At 39.9% G+C, this 17,044-nt stretch overlaps 1 protein-coding gene and 1 non-coding gene across 2 annotated transcripts in view; both read right to left on the bottom strand.

Annotated features, from left to right (window-relative positions):
• SLC35F1 (solute carrier family 35 member F1) overlaps nt 1-17,044 on the bottom strand; it is a 416,463-nt gene that overhangs the window by 369,626 nt on the left and 29,793 nt on the right. The window lies entirely within an intron of this gene.
• TRNAG-GCC lies at nt 9,100-9,171 on the bottom strand. Its single transcript has one exon. It is a non-coding gene; the product is annotated as a tRNA-Gly (tRNA).

Genomic DNA, 17,044 nt, shown 5'->3' on the forward strand with positions numbered 1-17,044 from the left:
CCCCATCTCGCCCCTCTAGGTCATCTCAGAGCACCAAGCTGAGCTCCCCATGTTATGTAGCAGCTTCCCACTAGCCATCCATTTTACGCGTGACAGTGTATATATATCAGTGCTACTCTCTCAGTTCGTCCCACTCTCCTCTTGCCTTCCCTGTATCCACAAGTCCATTCACCACATCTGTGTCTCTGTTCCCACCCTGCAATCACATTAATCAATACCATTTTTCTAGACTCCATATATATGCATTAATACAGGACACTTGATCTTCTCTTTCTGACTCACATCACTCTGTACAACAGATACTAGGTTCAGCCACATCACAACAAATGACCCAATTCCATTCCTTTTTATGACTGAGTAATACTCCTTTATATCTGAACCACATTTTAACAACTATCATTTTCTCTCAGGACTGTGGTCTCTCTCCTTGTGATGTTTCAGCTCTTCTGAGAGCCATCTCTAAAAGTTCATTTCTGAGGGACCATTATATTGAGCAATTCATAATGATTTCCAAAATTAAAAACACCTCTACATTATGAAAAGAAATGCTTGTTACTATCCAGAAGAGAAATGTTTCCCATTACAATCCCACTGCAAAGACACAGCAACTTGAATAAGCACGGCATGGATGATGACAAGACGGGAGAGTCTCCTTAAACCTGCAGCGCTGGAAGCAAGTCTTTACTCGCAGGTTTAAAAAACTAGAGAACAGGGGAAAAGGATACTGCTTCTAACTGTTAAGAAGTGATCATCAAAAATGCTTGCAACACTCTCTAAAGTGATCATGAGCAATTAGCTTTTATTTTTCAGAAAAGCTGTGAAGAATATATTATCTATATATAAACATATATCGTATGAGTTACTCTCCCTAAAAACAGTCTCAAATGTAAAACGGGGCAATAAATACTGCCTACCTTGTGGGATTTTATGAGGATAACTCACATAATGTATGTAGCAAGTACTAAATAAACAGTAGTAGATTTGTGATTGTATGTGAAAAAAAAAATTAAAACAAGGAGAAATACACCCTCTATTGTAGCAGATCTTTCCAAACAGGGCCAACCCCATCTATACGTGCCTTAAGGAGAGGCAGTAACATACCCTGACTGAGACTGGGCAAGTGCCAGATGACCCGTGGATGGGAACCGCGCTGGCCCCCGGAGCCCTGGCAGCTTGCCCACACTCTCTGCCAAGAGAGATTTCTCTGCATTCCCTTCCAACCTGCTGCAAATCTGCTGTACCTCATCAAAGACAGTTTCAGCTACATTTATGCAAGAATCCAGACCATTTAGAAGTACTGTAAAAACACTCAGATTAGACAGTGTAATTGAGATTAAGAGTAGGAACAGCTTCAAACAGAAATAAGAATCACATCTCAAAAACCACTTACAAATTACTCCTTAAAGCTGGAATCCTGTAAAGTTTAGTTAAATTTGCCTTGTTTGTATGCAGGCATTCTCTCTCCAGAACAGATGCATCCATAAAATGGCAGTAAAATAAGTTGAAACAAATCAACAAATACTTATCATGTGCTTACGTTTAGAATATATTCTCACCGTGTGTGTGTGTCTCGGTGCTAGAAGAGGTGGATCTCAAAAGTTGAAAACTTTTTAAAGAAAATAAAACAAAAATAACAACCAGTTTGTGAGGATGTTAAATTTTACTGTGTTTTTTTTGTTCATTACATTTTGAACTTTCCAGCTATTCATAGCATTTTCCAATTATAGCATAGCTCTGAATTTCTGAGCCCAACAACAGAATTTATGCTACATTTGACAATGAAGTAGGATATTTACTCTCATAACTTTGTCCTCAGAGATGATTTGTCCCTTCTCTCACCCAGATCCTTTATAATTTCCTTTTTAATGGTCTTTAAATGGCCAATAATATATACAGACAGTAGACAGGAAGCAAAGTGATAACCAATAGGAAAACTGGTCAAAGTTCAATTATAGAAAAAATTCATCATAATTGCTCATGTTTTGTGTCTGAATAGCAAGCACAAATATAGAACAACAAGACTATCAAATATAATTGCTGAAAATTGTGTTGTGATGGCTACTTATCTTCAAAAATAAACAGCAATGAAATCATCCATTTTTAGTGTATTTCTCATACCTGCAAAGCTAGACTTCACATCTCCATGAAGAGACATCATCTATGGATGGTGAAGGAACATTCTCATGGAGGTATTGTTGCCAGAGTCTGTGCTTCCATGACCAATGCTTATAAAGTTGGAAATACCATCTTTATTTCAGATTTATGTGTATCAGACCACAAGAAAAGGAAGCAAAAAGGGGAACAACCAGAGCAAGATGTGATGACAAGAAGTGATGTAAATCTAAAGGAACTTCTTCCAGTACCAGCATTGCTCTGACTGACACAACTGAGGCTTAACAACATTTTTAGACCTGCAAATATGGAGAGCTTTCATTTGGTTTGATGCTGGTTAGTAGTCGTTGTGTTCACTGCCACAATCAAATGAAAAGGTTTTTCCTTGGCAGAACATTCAAAATAGAGCCAACTCTTTTCATTAGGATTTAGGCAATTTCCATTACAAGATGATTTCAATGATCTCTGATCTACCACCAATGTATGCTTAAACCCATAAAGGCGATTACACAAAATTTCACATTGACATCAATGTCCATAGACTTGAATAAAAGAAAGTGAAAGTATTAGTCACTCAGTTCTGTTCAACTCTTCGCAACCCTATGAACTGTAGCCTGCCAGGCTCCTCTGTCCACGGAATTCTCCAGGCAAGAATACTGGAGTGGGTGGCCATTCCCTTCTCCAGGGGATCTTCCTAACCCAGGGATTGAACCCAGATCTCCTGCATTTCAGGCAGATTCTTTACCAGCTTAAGAAGTGGTATTATTAATCCCTTCTTGGCCTTTTGGCTAAGATCAAGTGTGAAGAAGTGGTATTAATTCATCTGTTCAATTGTCCATGACATTACATTTTTTTCAGATATTTTTACAATCCAGTGAGAGAGTACAGAATGCTACCAGTGCATCTGATAATATTATATATCTAGTTCAGGTAGAGGAGATAGCTGTGTCACTTACCTAAATTCCAATTTGTAAGCTCCAATTCATTGCAGACAATAGCAAATTAATATATTAGAAAACTACAACCACTTTTAAATTGGTTCAGAAAAATATGGTTTGGGCTACCTCCACAAATCTGGTCCCAACATGAAATATAAATCAGCTATTAAGATCTACTAAATAATTTGGTTAGAGATACACAATGCACCTTCAAATGGAATGTGAAATAAAGTACCCTGTATTTTAGAAATCCATTAACAGGATCTACAGGACTCAATCCAAAAATGGATCAATAACAAGATTGGTGCATTTGATAGGAAAAGTTGTCTCAGAGGCACTTGACTATTGATTGTGCTAAAATTAAAAGAATTTGAGACTGGCAGCGCATTTTGACAAAGGACAATTTGTGATGAGACAAACTTTAATCATAAAATCAAATTTCAATCATGGATTAACTAAGAAAGAAATAAAAACTATCAGGTTTCTATTCATTTCTAAATGAATACATTACTGGTAAGAATAAGTGGCTTAAAATAAAATTTACCATAGCTTCAGTCACACATGTCATCTTGCTAGTGACAATGATCTTGAAAAATCAGATTTAGTAGAAATAACCAGCGTGAAATGGCTAACCATTTAACCATTGACAGAGGAATTAAATCTTCCTATTAAAACCTCATTCATGACAGCATTTTACCAAGAAACTTGGGCTTATACTTCAATGATAGAAGCTATAATCATTATCATCTTAATACAGAAAAAAGAAAAAAGCTGAATAATATATTATTAAATCATTGTTTTAAAAATTACACCAAATATAAGTGAGCCAATGAAATTAATTTCAGTAAAATAAAAATAAGCTGAAAAATGAAATGAGCTGTTCTGAGTAGAATAGAGGTTGCTTCTAGAAAAGACTAAAATTAACTGGTGTTAGTTATTAAAGATTGAAATTCACAAACATGAAGTTATGAACATCCTCAGAGTCAAAAGATTCTGTATCAAACTGGCTCTGATCTTTTGACTACACATACACAAAAAAACCTGTTTTTTTTCCCCTGAATATTTACTATATTTAAGTTTATAATATTCACATAATTCATAGTAACAACACAATTAGATCCAAGTTCCATAAGGAGTAAAAGGGCTTGGTTGTAAGTGAAACTTGAGTTCAAATCCTTACCACACACTCTCTAGCTGTGTAATTGTAAATAAGTGACCAGGTTCCGATGGCAAGTGTCAATGTCTGTAAAAAGATGATACTTCAAAGTGTTGTAGAGAGGACTAAATGATAATTTGTATTAAATAGGCCTGCACTGGCCTTTCTGTTACTTTATTCTTCTCCTTGATGCTTATGATCCTGAGAAAGAGGTATGCTTGGCACACAGTAGGAATTCAAATACAAGGTAACTATTTTGCAAATAATAAGATGATGAAGAAGAAAATCTGCTTAGCTGACTCCTAGAGGATTACCAATAACGACTGAGGAATGTTAATTTTATGAGTATTTTCTAGATATGGATGGGGATTCCAGTTGAAAAAAGAAGTCTGTTTTCATTCAGAAAAGCCTCAGGTAAACAAGAAATAGGGTTAAGTATATATATGATTGTTTAAATATAGGTTGTTTAAATCTTCAGTGGTACCTGAACAATTCATTCCATGGAAGGAATTTGTTTCTGAATCAAAAGCTAATCTGTTGCAGTGACATGATACTATACCTAGAAGATCCTAAACATGCTACCAGAAAATTACTAGAACTCATCAGTGAATTTGGTAGAGTTGCAGGTTAAATTAATACACAGAAATCTGTTGCATTTCTATATACTAACAACGAAAGATCAGAAAGAGAAACTCAAGAAGCAATTCCATTTACCACTGCATCAAAAAAAAAAAAAAAAAAGATACCTAGGAATAAACCTACCTAAGGAGACAAAAGACAAAAGACCTGTACTCCAAAAGCTGTAATATGCTGATGAAAGAAGTCAAAGAAGACACAAACAGATGGAAAGATATACCATGTTCGTGGGTTGGAAGAATCTATATTGTCAAAATGACTATACTACCCAAGGCAATCTACAGATTCAATGCAATCCCAACCAAATTACCAATGGTATTTTTCACAGAACTAGAACAAAAAAATCTCAAAATCTGTATGGAGACACAAAAGACTCTGAAAGCCAAAGCAATCTTGAAAAAGAAAAGAGAAGCTAGAGGATATGGGCTTCCTGCTTTCAGCCTATACTACAAAGCTACAATCATCAAAACAGTAGGTGTTGGCACAAAAATAGAAATATAGATCAACAGGACAGGATAGAAAACCCAGAAATAAACCCATGCAGCTATGGACAATTAATCTATGTCAGAGAAGGCAAGACTATACAATGTTGGAAAAACAGTCTCTTCAACAAATGGTGCTGGGAAAACTGAACAGGCACATGTAAAAAAAATGAAATTAGATCATTCCTTAACTCCAATACAAAAATAAGCTCAAAACAGGTTAAAGATTTAAATGTGAGACCAGACACTATAAAATTCCTAGAGGAAAACATAGGCAGAACACTCTCTGACATAAATCACAGCAAATCTTTTCTGATCCATCTCCCAGAATAATGGAAATAAAAGCAAACATAAACAAATGGGACCTGCTGCTGCTGCTGCTGCTACGTCACTTCAGTCGTGTCCAACTCTGTGCGACCCCATAGACGGCAGCCCACCAGGCTCTGCCATCCCTGGGATTCTCCAGGCAAGAACACTGGAGTGGGTTGCCATTTCCTTCTTCAATGCATGAAAGTGAAAAATGAAAGTTAAGTCGCTCAGTCGTGTCCTACTTAAACTCAAAAGCTTTTGCACAGCAAAAGAAACAATAAACAAAATGAAAAGACAGCCCACAGATTGGGAGAAAATATTTGCAAATGATGTGATGGATAAGGGATTAGTTTCGAAAAATTTACAAAGAGCTTACAATGCTTAATAGCATAAAAACAAACAACCAACTCAAAAACTGGGCAGAAGACTTGAATAGACATTTCTCCAAACAGGATATACAGATGGCCAATAGGCACATGAAAAGATGTTCAACATCACTAGTTATTAGAGAAATACAAATCAAAACTACAATGAGGTATCACCTCACACCAGTCACAACAGCTATCATCAAAAAAGTCCAAAAACAACAAATACTAGAAAGGGTGTGGAGAGAAGGGAACCCTCCTGCACTGTTGGTGGGACTGTAAATTGGTGCTGTGGAAAACAGTATGGAGGTTCTTAAAAAGCTAGAAACAGAGCTACCATATGACCCTGCAATCCCACTCCTGGGCATATATCCAGGGAAAAACATGGCCCAAAAGTATACATGCACCCCAGTGTTCATTGCAGCACTGTTTACAATAGCCAAGACATGGATAAAGAAGATGTGGTATATATATATATACATATATATATATTAATACAGTGGAATATTACTCAGCCATTAAAAAGAATGAAATATTGCCATCTGCAGCAACATGGATGGACCTAGAAAGTGTCATACTGATTGAAGTCAGTCACTCAGAGAAGGAGAAATATCATATGACGTCCCTCATATGTAGAATCTAAAAAGAAATGACACAAATGAACTTATTTACAAAACAGAGACACACAGACTTAGAAAATGAACTTATGGTTGCCGCAGGGGAAGGAGAGTTAGGGACTTTGGGAAGGTCATGTACACATTGCAATATTTCAAATGGATAACCAACAAAAATCTATTGTGTAGCACATGGAACTCTGCTCAGTGTTATGTGCCAGCCTGGATGAGAGGGGGTTCAGGGGAGAATGGATACACGTGTATGTATGGCTGAGTCCCTTTGCTGTTTACCTGAAACTATCACAACATTGTTAATCGGCTACACCCCAATACAAAATGGTTTTGGTGTTAAAAAAAAATTTTTTTAAGATGTACAATGCTGTCTACTGAAAAAAAAATACACACAACATAAAAGTTAAAAAAAATGGTAATTGCATTATTGGAAATCGACTCAATAAAGGCAAACAATACTGAAAGAAAGAAATAAAAGTCATTGGTTTAAAGACAAAGATTCATTTCACAACCAGATGAACCGCCCTTGACCTCCTATGATTTCCGGTTTATTTGAAGGGTCATTATCGTAGTAGATGTTGCTGCTTTTGCTACTGTTGTTGACTGGTTTAGACTTTAGGGTTTCATCAAGGACATTACTTCTATTCTATAAACCTTCTTACCTTGATTATAGAAATAGAAGAGGGATGAAAACAGCTATAGCTTTACCCTGAATTTAAACAATGTGGTGAGACTGATTTGCTCCTACATGTTTTAAAACAGCAAAACATCTTTCTAATACGTTTTCTCATCTGCAGCATAAAAGCCTAAAAATAATTTATTCTAAATACGGATTTTCCCTCAAGAGGTACTAGAGCTTTTGCTTTAGAAAACACTTCCTTTAATATGGAATTTATAAATCAGAAAGATACGTCTAGATTCTTCAAACCAAACAGGAACAGCATAGCCAACATGTGACCACCAAGCCTTAAAAAGACTGAAGGAGACAAACTGTGACCAGCAATCAAATTTGAATTTCAGCTCAGTGAGCACCATATGGGTACAAATGCAAACTGCCATTATTGTATTTCTAGGAAAAGTTTCAAGGGCGGAAACATAATCTAAAAAAACCACAAAGGCAATAAATAGTGTCTTAGTATAGATGAAAGATCCCCAGTGAGCCTCAGAGATAAAACTCCATCCTCAACCAACACTTCATCAGCAACTGCCTAGTGCGTTCTGATGGGTGACAGAGGCTAACTCCTTTTTTGTCCCTCTGGGTATTCAGCAAATGGATGTATGCGAGATCAAAAGCAATGAGCCTAAGAAAGAGCTCTTGACCCTTATGTATTTCTCTCCTCCGACTACACTCGTTTTGAAATGAAAAATGATTTCCTTGCATACATCCTCCATGCCATTGCTCACTTGGTTAAACTGCCGTGGCCGTTTCCCAGTAGGGCTCTTCAATCAGCAGATACAGGGAAAAGGCCGACCTAAAGGAGCCCGCACCATGTGCTCCTGGTCTGGTCTGGCCTGAAGGTACATGCTCATTCCTCTTCACTCATTCACACTTTGGTGCTGGGCTGCATCCTGAGCTTCGGGAACCGTGTCAGGTCCCTCTGTCCCTTTGCCCCACCAAGGCAACACTGACATGATGACCTGTACCCACTGAGCATGCTTGGGCTTGCCTCTGTGAGCTCATTGAAAGAGAGAATTCTCCTAACTTAAAAGTAGAAAAGGAAAATAATGTGAGCATACGCATAAACATTCAGTCACTTTAAAAATCACCTCCTCCCTACTTCTTTTCCTCTTCCATAAACATCACAGTATGGTATTTTTCCAGGTTTATACACTTCGTGTATGTGTGTGTACTCAGTCGTGTCCAACTCTTTGCAACCCCATGGACTGTAACCAACCAGGGTCCTCTGTCCATGGGATTTTCCAGGCAAGAATACTGGAATAGGTAGCCATTTCCTTCTCCAGGGAATCTTCCTGACCCAGGAAATGAACCTGGGTCTCTTGCATCTCCTGCAATGTTGGAGGATTCTTTACCACTGTGCCTGCCCTTGGGTTTATACACCTTAGGTCCATTCTAACTGGCACGTTGCAGGAAATTTATCGAGATGAAGGTCCTCTGTGTTCTAATCTTTGAGTAACGTTCAATGAGTGTCAGAAAATTTCACAGATGAGTTGGGCATTATGGAGATTCAGATCCAGAACACCTACGTAAACTCGGTGTACTATAACTTGCTGTTTAACCATAAAAATACCAGAGAAAGAGCTCCTGAGGAAAAGAAACAAATGGAAAAATTATACACAGCACTTGGCTAGGCTGACATGAGACTCAGATCTGAGAAGTAGAGCTAAGGTGTTAGTCACTCAGTCGTGTCTGACTCTTTGCGACCCCATGGACTGTAGCCCAGCGGGCTCTTCTGTCCATGGTATTCTCCAGGCAAGACTAATGGAGTGGGTTGCCGTTCCATTCTGCAGGGCATCTTCCCCACCCAGGGATCGAACCTAGGTCTCCTGCATGGCAGGCAGATTCTTTACCACCTGAGCCACCAGGGAAGCTCCTTGCTCTTTAAGGTACCTATTTGCACCCACTGGTTGACATTAGGGCTAAAAAGTCTTCCTGGGGGAGGCGGGAACACACTTGATACATGTCTCCATGTCATGTTCAGGCAGGTACAGCCACATCTGGCAGAACTCTGGAAGGAGAAGGGAGGACACCAGGGTGTAGAAAGGACAGTGGAGACTTGCCTGCAGAAGAAAATCCATTTTAAGGGCAAAAGCTGTCTAACATAGTAGGTCAAGGGCCTGAGGGTGGAGAAGAAAGGGAAGTGTGAGCGCAGTATTCATAAGTTGGTATTGAAATCCAGGTAAACAAAGCCACCTGGTGATGTGGATAAATCTCAGGTAGGAAAAGAACTCTGCGCGACATGGCAAAGCCATCATACTCAAGTCTGCCACAGTGTGGGCCCAAGAACCAGTGTTCTGGGACCTTCTCAGTTGACCATTACTGAGGGATAGATTCATTGTGCATTCCACTCCTCACTAGTTGGCCAAGCTGCAGGAACAGGCTGGAGCTTATCAGAAGCCTTCATGACCTGCCAGGACGCTGCTCCTCCAGTTGGATGAACGCCAGGGCAGCCAAGGGTGGGGGTCTCCATGCAGGATGGATGAGGAGGCCGGCAGCAGGGGAGTCCTGACTGGAAGCAACACTCAAAAGTTTACCAGGAGAAACTACAGCTTCTGTCAGAACAAGCTCAGATTTAGAAGAGTGAGACTCAGTTATTAATGTAAACCTCTTCTCGTGTGGTATTAACCAAAATCACGAGAGCTGACATTTTCTTCTGCTCCTATAAAACAGACATCCAACTTAATGTCAGTGAGATTTTTTTCTCCATAATGCTTCTCAGATGACTTAGACTAACAGATTAGAAGTTAGTATTTGGCAGAGATAAAGTGAAGTGAAGTGAAATTCGCTCAGTCGTGTCCGACTCTTTGTGACCCCATGGACTATACAAGTCCATGGAATTCTCCAGGCCAGAATATTGCAGTGGGTAGCCCATGGCAGGGATAAGAACCTTTGAATTTCAACAAATCATCTTCTCGTCTAACTCCACCAAGAAAAAAAAGTTGAAGAGATAAGAAAGTTACAGAATATTTTTGAGGCTTGCTTGATAACCAAGGCCTAATTTCCATAGACATATTTAAATTTTATTTCATGGATAATTGAACTAGTATCTAAAATGCTTCAGTGGCCCACAGACAGGAAATTGCATCTTCAAAGCACGTGTGGAGACCTAACTCTACTCTTCCAATCAGATCCATAAGAAACTAGAGGGTGGAGACAGTAGGAGCTGTAACATGAGGCCATATTCAGGCCATGTTCTCAGGAAATTTCTCTTAAATTCGAGTTCATTCTGATTTTAAACAGCTCAAGATGGAGGTTAGAAACTGGGATCTTGTTGCTTTTATTTAAAGTACTCACCATCTCTACAGATAAAAGCAGCAGTATTTTTCTGACTTCAGTCCTTAAGTAACTCCTTTATGTTTCTGCAATATAGATGATGGAAGAATTTTTGAGCTGTTCGGAGCTAGATGCCTGCTGTGTGCAGTATTTCTTGATTTACTATCTGTTTATTCAAATGAAAAACCCTGGGGAGGGTAGAATTATTTTTCTTAAATAAATGTTTGATTGCTATGCCTTAAATTAGGATGGAATTTTTTTTTAATGGTTGATAATGACACTAAATTGATCATTAATTTGTTTTTAGAAAGATGAAGTTTTTAAATAGTTATTCCTTCTAACATGGAGAAGAATCCGGTAACAGGAGGCTGTAGCATATGCCTAAATGTTTACCACACGGTTCCTCTAACGTAGATCCCATTTCTCATAACTTTCCCATCATCCTCATTTTCATGCACACAAGCACATGCGCAGAGAGCTGATGATCAGCATCGTGGAAGCAGCACCAGTCTTCCCTAAGAGTGTGATATCCGGATGAACTTGGAACCAGAGAGCAGGTAGGTCAGGTCCAGTATCTCTACTCTCTTGGGACCCACTGGAAAGTTAAAGTCACTGAACCCGCTTCCTTCTCCTCCAAATGAAAGTGACCCACCACTGCATTATAGGATCTCTGTGAGAAGTAAATGAGATAATGAACCATAAAGTGCCTGGCATCACTGCTTTGATACAAATGTTACAGCACAGAAGGTACTCATATGAAAATATGATGAATAAAGTATATTTGAATAATTATGACAATAAAAATAATCCACACAATAATAAATACAACCATTAACAATAATAAACTGGAATCTACTAATGTGTTCTCATATATGCTTCTGCTGTGCTGTGCTTAGGTTGCTCAGTCATGTCCAACTCTTTGCGACCTCATGGACCGCAGCCAGGCTCCTCTGTCCTTGGGGGTTCTCCAGGCAAGAATACTGGAGTGAGTTGCTATACCCTCCTCCAGGGGAATCTTTCCAACCCAGGGATCGGACTCAGGTCTCCCACACTGCAGGCGAATTCTTTACCATCTGAGCCATCCGGGAAGCCCAAAGATGCCTATATAAGTCATCAAGAAAGAATTCCATGTAAATCCTGCCTTAAAATCTGGAATCGAGACATTTTTGTCTGGAACATTTGAAAAATACAAAGTTGTTTTTTTTTTTAAAGAACTGTATTATTTTGCTAATTAGAATAGTATGGAATTAGATCAAAATGACAGACTAAGACTTTATGCCTATCTACTCCCACCTTCATTTCCTAAAAATATCAGAAAATCTGTCTTTAAAAGGAATAAATTCACAACAGTGCTGGAAAACAAGAATGGGTGGAATTGACGGACGGAAATTTTGAGGATATCCAGAAGTAAGGAAGAATGACAGAATCATACTTGATGGGAAAACCACAACCCAGATCACATGGAGGAACCATCAATTGCAAAGGTGGGAGTAACTCTGGAACACTCAGAGCCCTGAGATGACAGACTAGGCGGCAGGTGGGAGTCCTGAGGAAAGTGTCTCAGGAACTAGCTGGTGAACGATCCAGGACACCCTGCTCTCCCACCTTGCAAAACTCCACCACCACAAGCTGCAGTGGCTGCTTTACCCACCCCTTGGCCTAGGCATCATATGAGGACAGCAGACTGGAGATGGATGTAGACTGTCATCGCCAGAAAGAACAGCAAGTCCTCATTTCCAGAAGAGGAGCATATGAACACCACCCCTCGGCAGCACACCCCAGCTCCCCTCACCCAACAGAGAAGATGGGTTCTGGTAAGAGTATTCACAGCGAAGCCAAGAATCTCCAATATAAAAATGAGCACACACAAGTATTCCCAAATATTTCAAGAAAATCAACCCCTGAGACAGGGCACCAAACTCAATATAAGGAAACCTCAAACATCTAAAGAAATAGACTTTAATAGAATAAACAGAAGATGACTTTGAAAGAAGTATAGTTGATCTGCACTATTTGTGGTTTCCATACTTGTGAATTCACCTACTGGCTAAAATTAATTTGTAACCCCAAATCGATACTCGCCACACTTTCAAGGTCAATCAGGACATTCACGGAGCAGGGAAATTTCTGACGGGTCTGATCCGCACATTCAAACAAGGTGAAAACAGGGCAGCACTCTGCCTTCTTGTCTCAGTTCTCATACTGTAAACAGGTGTCTTTTCTGGGGGCATATTTAGTGCCATGGTTTTCACATTTTTTATGCTCAAGTCCTTTATATAAAATTACTTACAACAGTCAGCCCTCTATATCCTAAAATTCTGCATCTGCCGACACAGAAAGCCGACTGTTTATTAAATAAGGTGCCTACAACGAAAACACACATTACAAAAGGCCATGTGTTGGTAAAGAATCCGCTCAGTTGGTAAAGAAACCGCCTGCAATGCAGGAGACCCCGGTTTGATTCCTGAGTGGGGAAGATCCTCTGGAGAAGGGATAGGCTACCCACTCTGGTATTCCTGGGCTTCCCTTGTGGCTCAGCTAGTAAAGAATCCACCTGCAATGCAGGAGACCTGGGTTCAATCCCTGGGTTGAGAAGATCCCCTGGAGAAGGGAAAGGCTACCCTTTCCAGTATTCTGACCTGGAGAATTCCATGGACTATAGTCCATGGGGTCGCAAAGAGTCGGACATGACTGAGCGACTTTCACTTTCACTATTACACAGTTGAATAAAATGTTATGACCAGAAACTCACAGGCAGCACCTAATGCTGTATTTCCCATGGGATCAATGGTTCAATAGTCACTAACTCAGTATTTGCTAATTCACTAATTCACAGCAAATTTAATAGATCATAACTACTGTGAGTAATGAAAACTGATTGTATAATTAATACCCTCATATGGGGTTTCCTGGGCTTCCCTGGTAGCTCAGGTGATAAAGAATCTGCCTGTAATGCAAGGTGATAAAGAATCTGCCTGTAATGCAGGAGACTCCAGTTTGATTCCTGGGTCAGGAAGATCCTCTGGAGAAGGGAATAGCTACCCACTCCAGTATTCTTGGGCTTCCTGAGTGATTCAGAGAGTAAAAGAATCTGCCTTCAAGGCAAGAGACCTGGGTTCGATCCCTGGGTTGGGAAGATCCCCTGGAGGCACGGCAACCCACTCCAGTATTCTTGCCTGGAGAATTCCCATGGACAGAGGAGCCTGGCGGGCTACAGTCCATGGGGTTGCAAAGAGTCAGACACAACTGAGCGACTAAGCAGAACACAGCACAGCAAAGAGCTTCTCAGGTGGTTCAGCAGTAAAGAATCTGCCTGCCAATGCAGGAGACGTGGGTTTGATCCCTGGGTGGGCAAGATCCCCTGGAGGAGGAAATGGCAACCCACTCCAGTGTTCTGGCCCAGAAAATTCCATGGACAATGGAGCTTGGCAGGCTACAGTACATGGGGGTCACATAGAGTAGGACATGACTTAGCAACTGAGCATGCACATGAATAGGAAAGGCTATTGCATCTAAGAATACTAGACTGTATGAAAAAATAACTTGAGATTCTTAGGAAATAAATATGTGATTGTAGAAACTGCAAAATCAGTGTATATACTGGATAGCAAAATGGATACTAGCTTTAGAATAAATTAGCAAGTTGGACTAAGCCAAAATTCTCCCAAAGATACCACAAAGGGACAAAAAAAAAATGCAAAATGAGTAAGAGAAGTTTAGAATTAGAACTATAAAAGTTCTGATCTAGCTAGTAAGAGTTTCAGAACCAAAGAAGACAGAGAACAGAAACATTTCTCAAAATAAAAGAAACACACCTTTTCAAATTGCCAAAGCTTACTAAGTGCTCAGCAGGATGAATTTTAAAGTCCACAGGTGGGCACATTGTGGTAAAACTCAACACCAAGGATAAAAAGAGGATCTTAAAAACTTTCAGAGTGAAAACTAGGTTTCCTGCAAAAGAACAAGACTCATTTAACCTCAGAATTCACAAGGACAACACTAGATGCTAAAAGAAAATGGAATAATATCTTCAAAGTTCTGACAGTAAATAAATCTGAGCACCAAATCTAGCCTCAGCCAAACTAGCATCCAAAGAATTTTTGTGTTTACCACAAGGGCTTTGAAAGTTTATCATTCATAAATCTACTCCAAAAGAATTATTAATGTACTTCAGCAAAACAAAAAATAAACTCATGAGGAAGACATGGGACACAACTTGATCATTATTAAGTACTATGCTTTCAAATAATCATATAGACATATATCTATGTTTTACAGACTTCTTTAATGACCACTTATATTTTTTAAGTGGTGACTACAAAAGTACCACAAGCCCATGAGGGGTCCAAGGAGATAAACTCTGGGAAACAGTAAAAAATGAAAGGAAAGCAAGTCACTGAATCCTACAGTACGGTATTTCACGGACCCTATGGGCCAGTGTCACCCCTGGGAAAAAACATTGCTCTCTTCTTGGAAAAGAATGCTTTGACATCCCAAAGCTTAACAAGTTCAAGAGGGAGGCTAGGAAGGGGGAATAAAAAAGCAAAAGAGAATTTAAAGAGGGAAACAAGTCACATTCCTAAAGAAGTGATTTTTCCCGAAATCAGAGCAACAATTAGGAATGCTATCTAACATTCTTGACTGCCAATTATGCTCAAACCCACCCTACCTCTCTAACTTAACTTTAAGGTAACTAGCACTGAAACAGTTATAATCCTGTCCTGAACTGAATTAGACCGTTAATAGGTGATGCAATAGTAATGAATCTTCCTGCCAGTGCAGGAGAGGCAAGAGACTCGGGTTCAATACCTGGCTGGGGAAGATCCCCTGCAGAGGGAAATGGCAACCCACTCCAGTATTCTTGCCTGAAAAGTTCCATGGGCAGAGGACCTGAAGGGCTACAGTCCATGGGGTAGCAAAGAATGGGACACAGTTGAGAGCACACACACAGACACTTCACTGAAGGACTGGTATGGTACAAAATAGGTCAAGTTGAGAAAGGAGACACAAAATGCAAAGCCATTCACCAGATGGGAAAACACATTAGAAGTCAATTCATGCCCTCTCTGGAGACTTGTTTCCTCAATACTGTGTACACTTAGACTGTGTGTGTGTGTGTCTGTGTGTGTGTGTCTGTGTGTGTTCAGCCCAGCTGTGCCCAACTCTTTGTGACCTCATGAACTGTAACCCACCAGGATCCTCTGTCCATCGAGTTTTCCAGGCAAGAATACTGGAGTGGGTGGCCATTTCCTTCTCCGGGGACCTTTCTGACCCAGGGATCAAACCTGGGTCTCCAGCATTGCAGGCAGATTCTTTACCACTGTGCCATCTGAGAAGTTCCACATTTAGACTAGGTCACAGAAACCACTATTTTCATTTGAGATTAGTCAAAAAGCTGGGTTACCTTACTGCATGTTTACCTAATTTTTAAGCCTGTTTTATAAATATAATTTTTTATTTATATTTTTTTGGCTGTGCTGGGCCTTCATTGCTGCGCAGGTTTTTCTCCCAGTAGCTGAGAGATGGGCCTACCCTCCAGTTGCGGTGGGCAAGCTTCTCATCGCCGTGGCCTCTCGTGTTACTGAGCACGGCCTCTATAGCACAGGCTCAGCAGCTGAGGGGCACGGGCTTACTTGCTCTGCGGCATGTGGGATGGTCCCAGATCAGGGATGGAACCTGAGTCTCCTGTATTGCAGGCTGATTCTTTACCACTGAGCCATATCAGGGAAGCCCTATTAGCCTGTTTTAAAATGCGCTTAAGAATCATGTGCTTTTCTAAGTGGCAGAGTCCCCCAGTCTCTCAGACCTAGCATGGTTCTAGGCTGCGGCTGGCAGCCTGCCCAGGCACTGGTCCCACACTGGGTCCTCCCAGAACACTAGGGCTCTGATGTAACGCTTCGTGCTTCCCACCAATGATGATGTGCTTTCACCAAATAATGAAGACAATATATCTGAGGCACTTGGTCTTTTTTTCTAGCCATTAGATACGATGTTGTTCCCGAAACAAATCATATAAGGCAAAAAGAGTAATTTTACTGTCTAAAACACTTGAAAATTACTGCCTAGAGAAGAAACAAGGGCTTTGTAATAAAAACAGATCTTGGTTTGAATATCAACTATAGTATTGTCCACACAACCTTGAACAACATATCTAACTTCTCGGAACCTATTTCCTCATCTCTTGAAATGCAGTGGATACTGACTACCCATTGGGTAATGGATAACTTTCACGAGGCTGTTGTACAGATTAGAGCCACATGGTACTAAACACTTAGTAGATGCAGATAAAGTGCTGGTTCCTGTAACTAATGGCATCATATCCACTAGCTACATGGTTAGTCGCAAATTTTGAGGACTGAGGGAGATAGCTTAGCTAACTTTTCAGGGATGTCTATTTGAACTGTCTATTTGGACATTCATAAGCTGTAGGGATAACTTTTCCATTAAAAATTGATATTCATGTAAATG

This window comes from Cervus canadensis, chromosome 20 (genome assembly GCF_019320065.1).
Source record: "Cervus canadensis isolate Bull #8, Minnesota chromosome 20, ASM1932006v1, whole genome shotgun sequence".
NCBI lineage: Eukaryota > Metazoa > Chordata > Mammalia > Artiodactyla > Cervidae > Cervus > Cervus canadensis.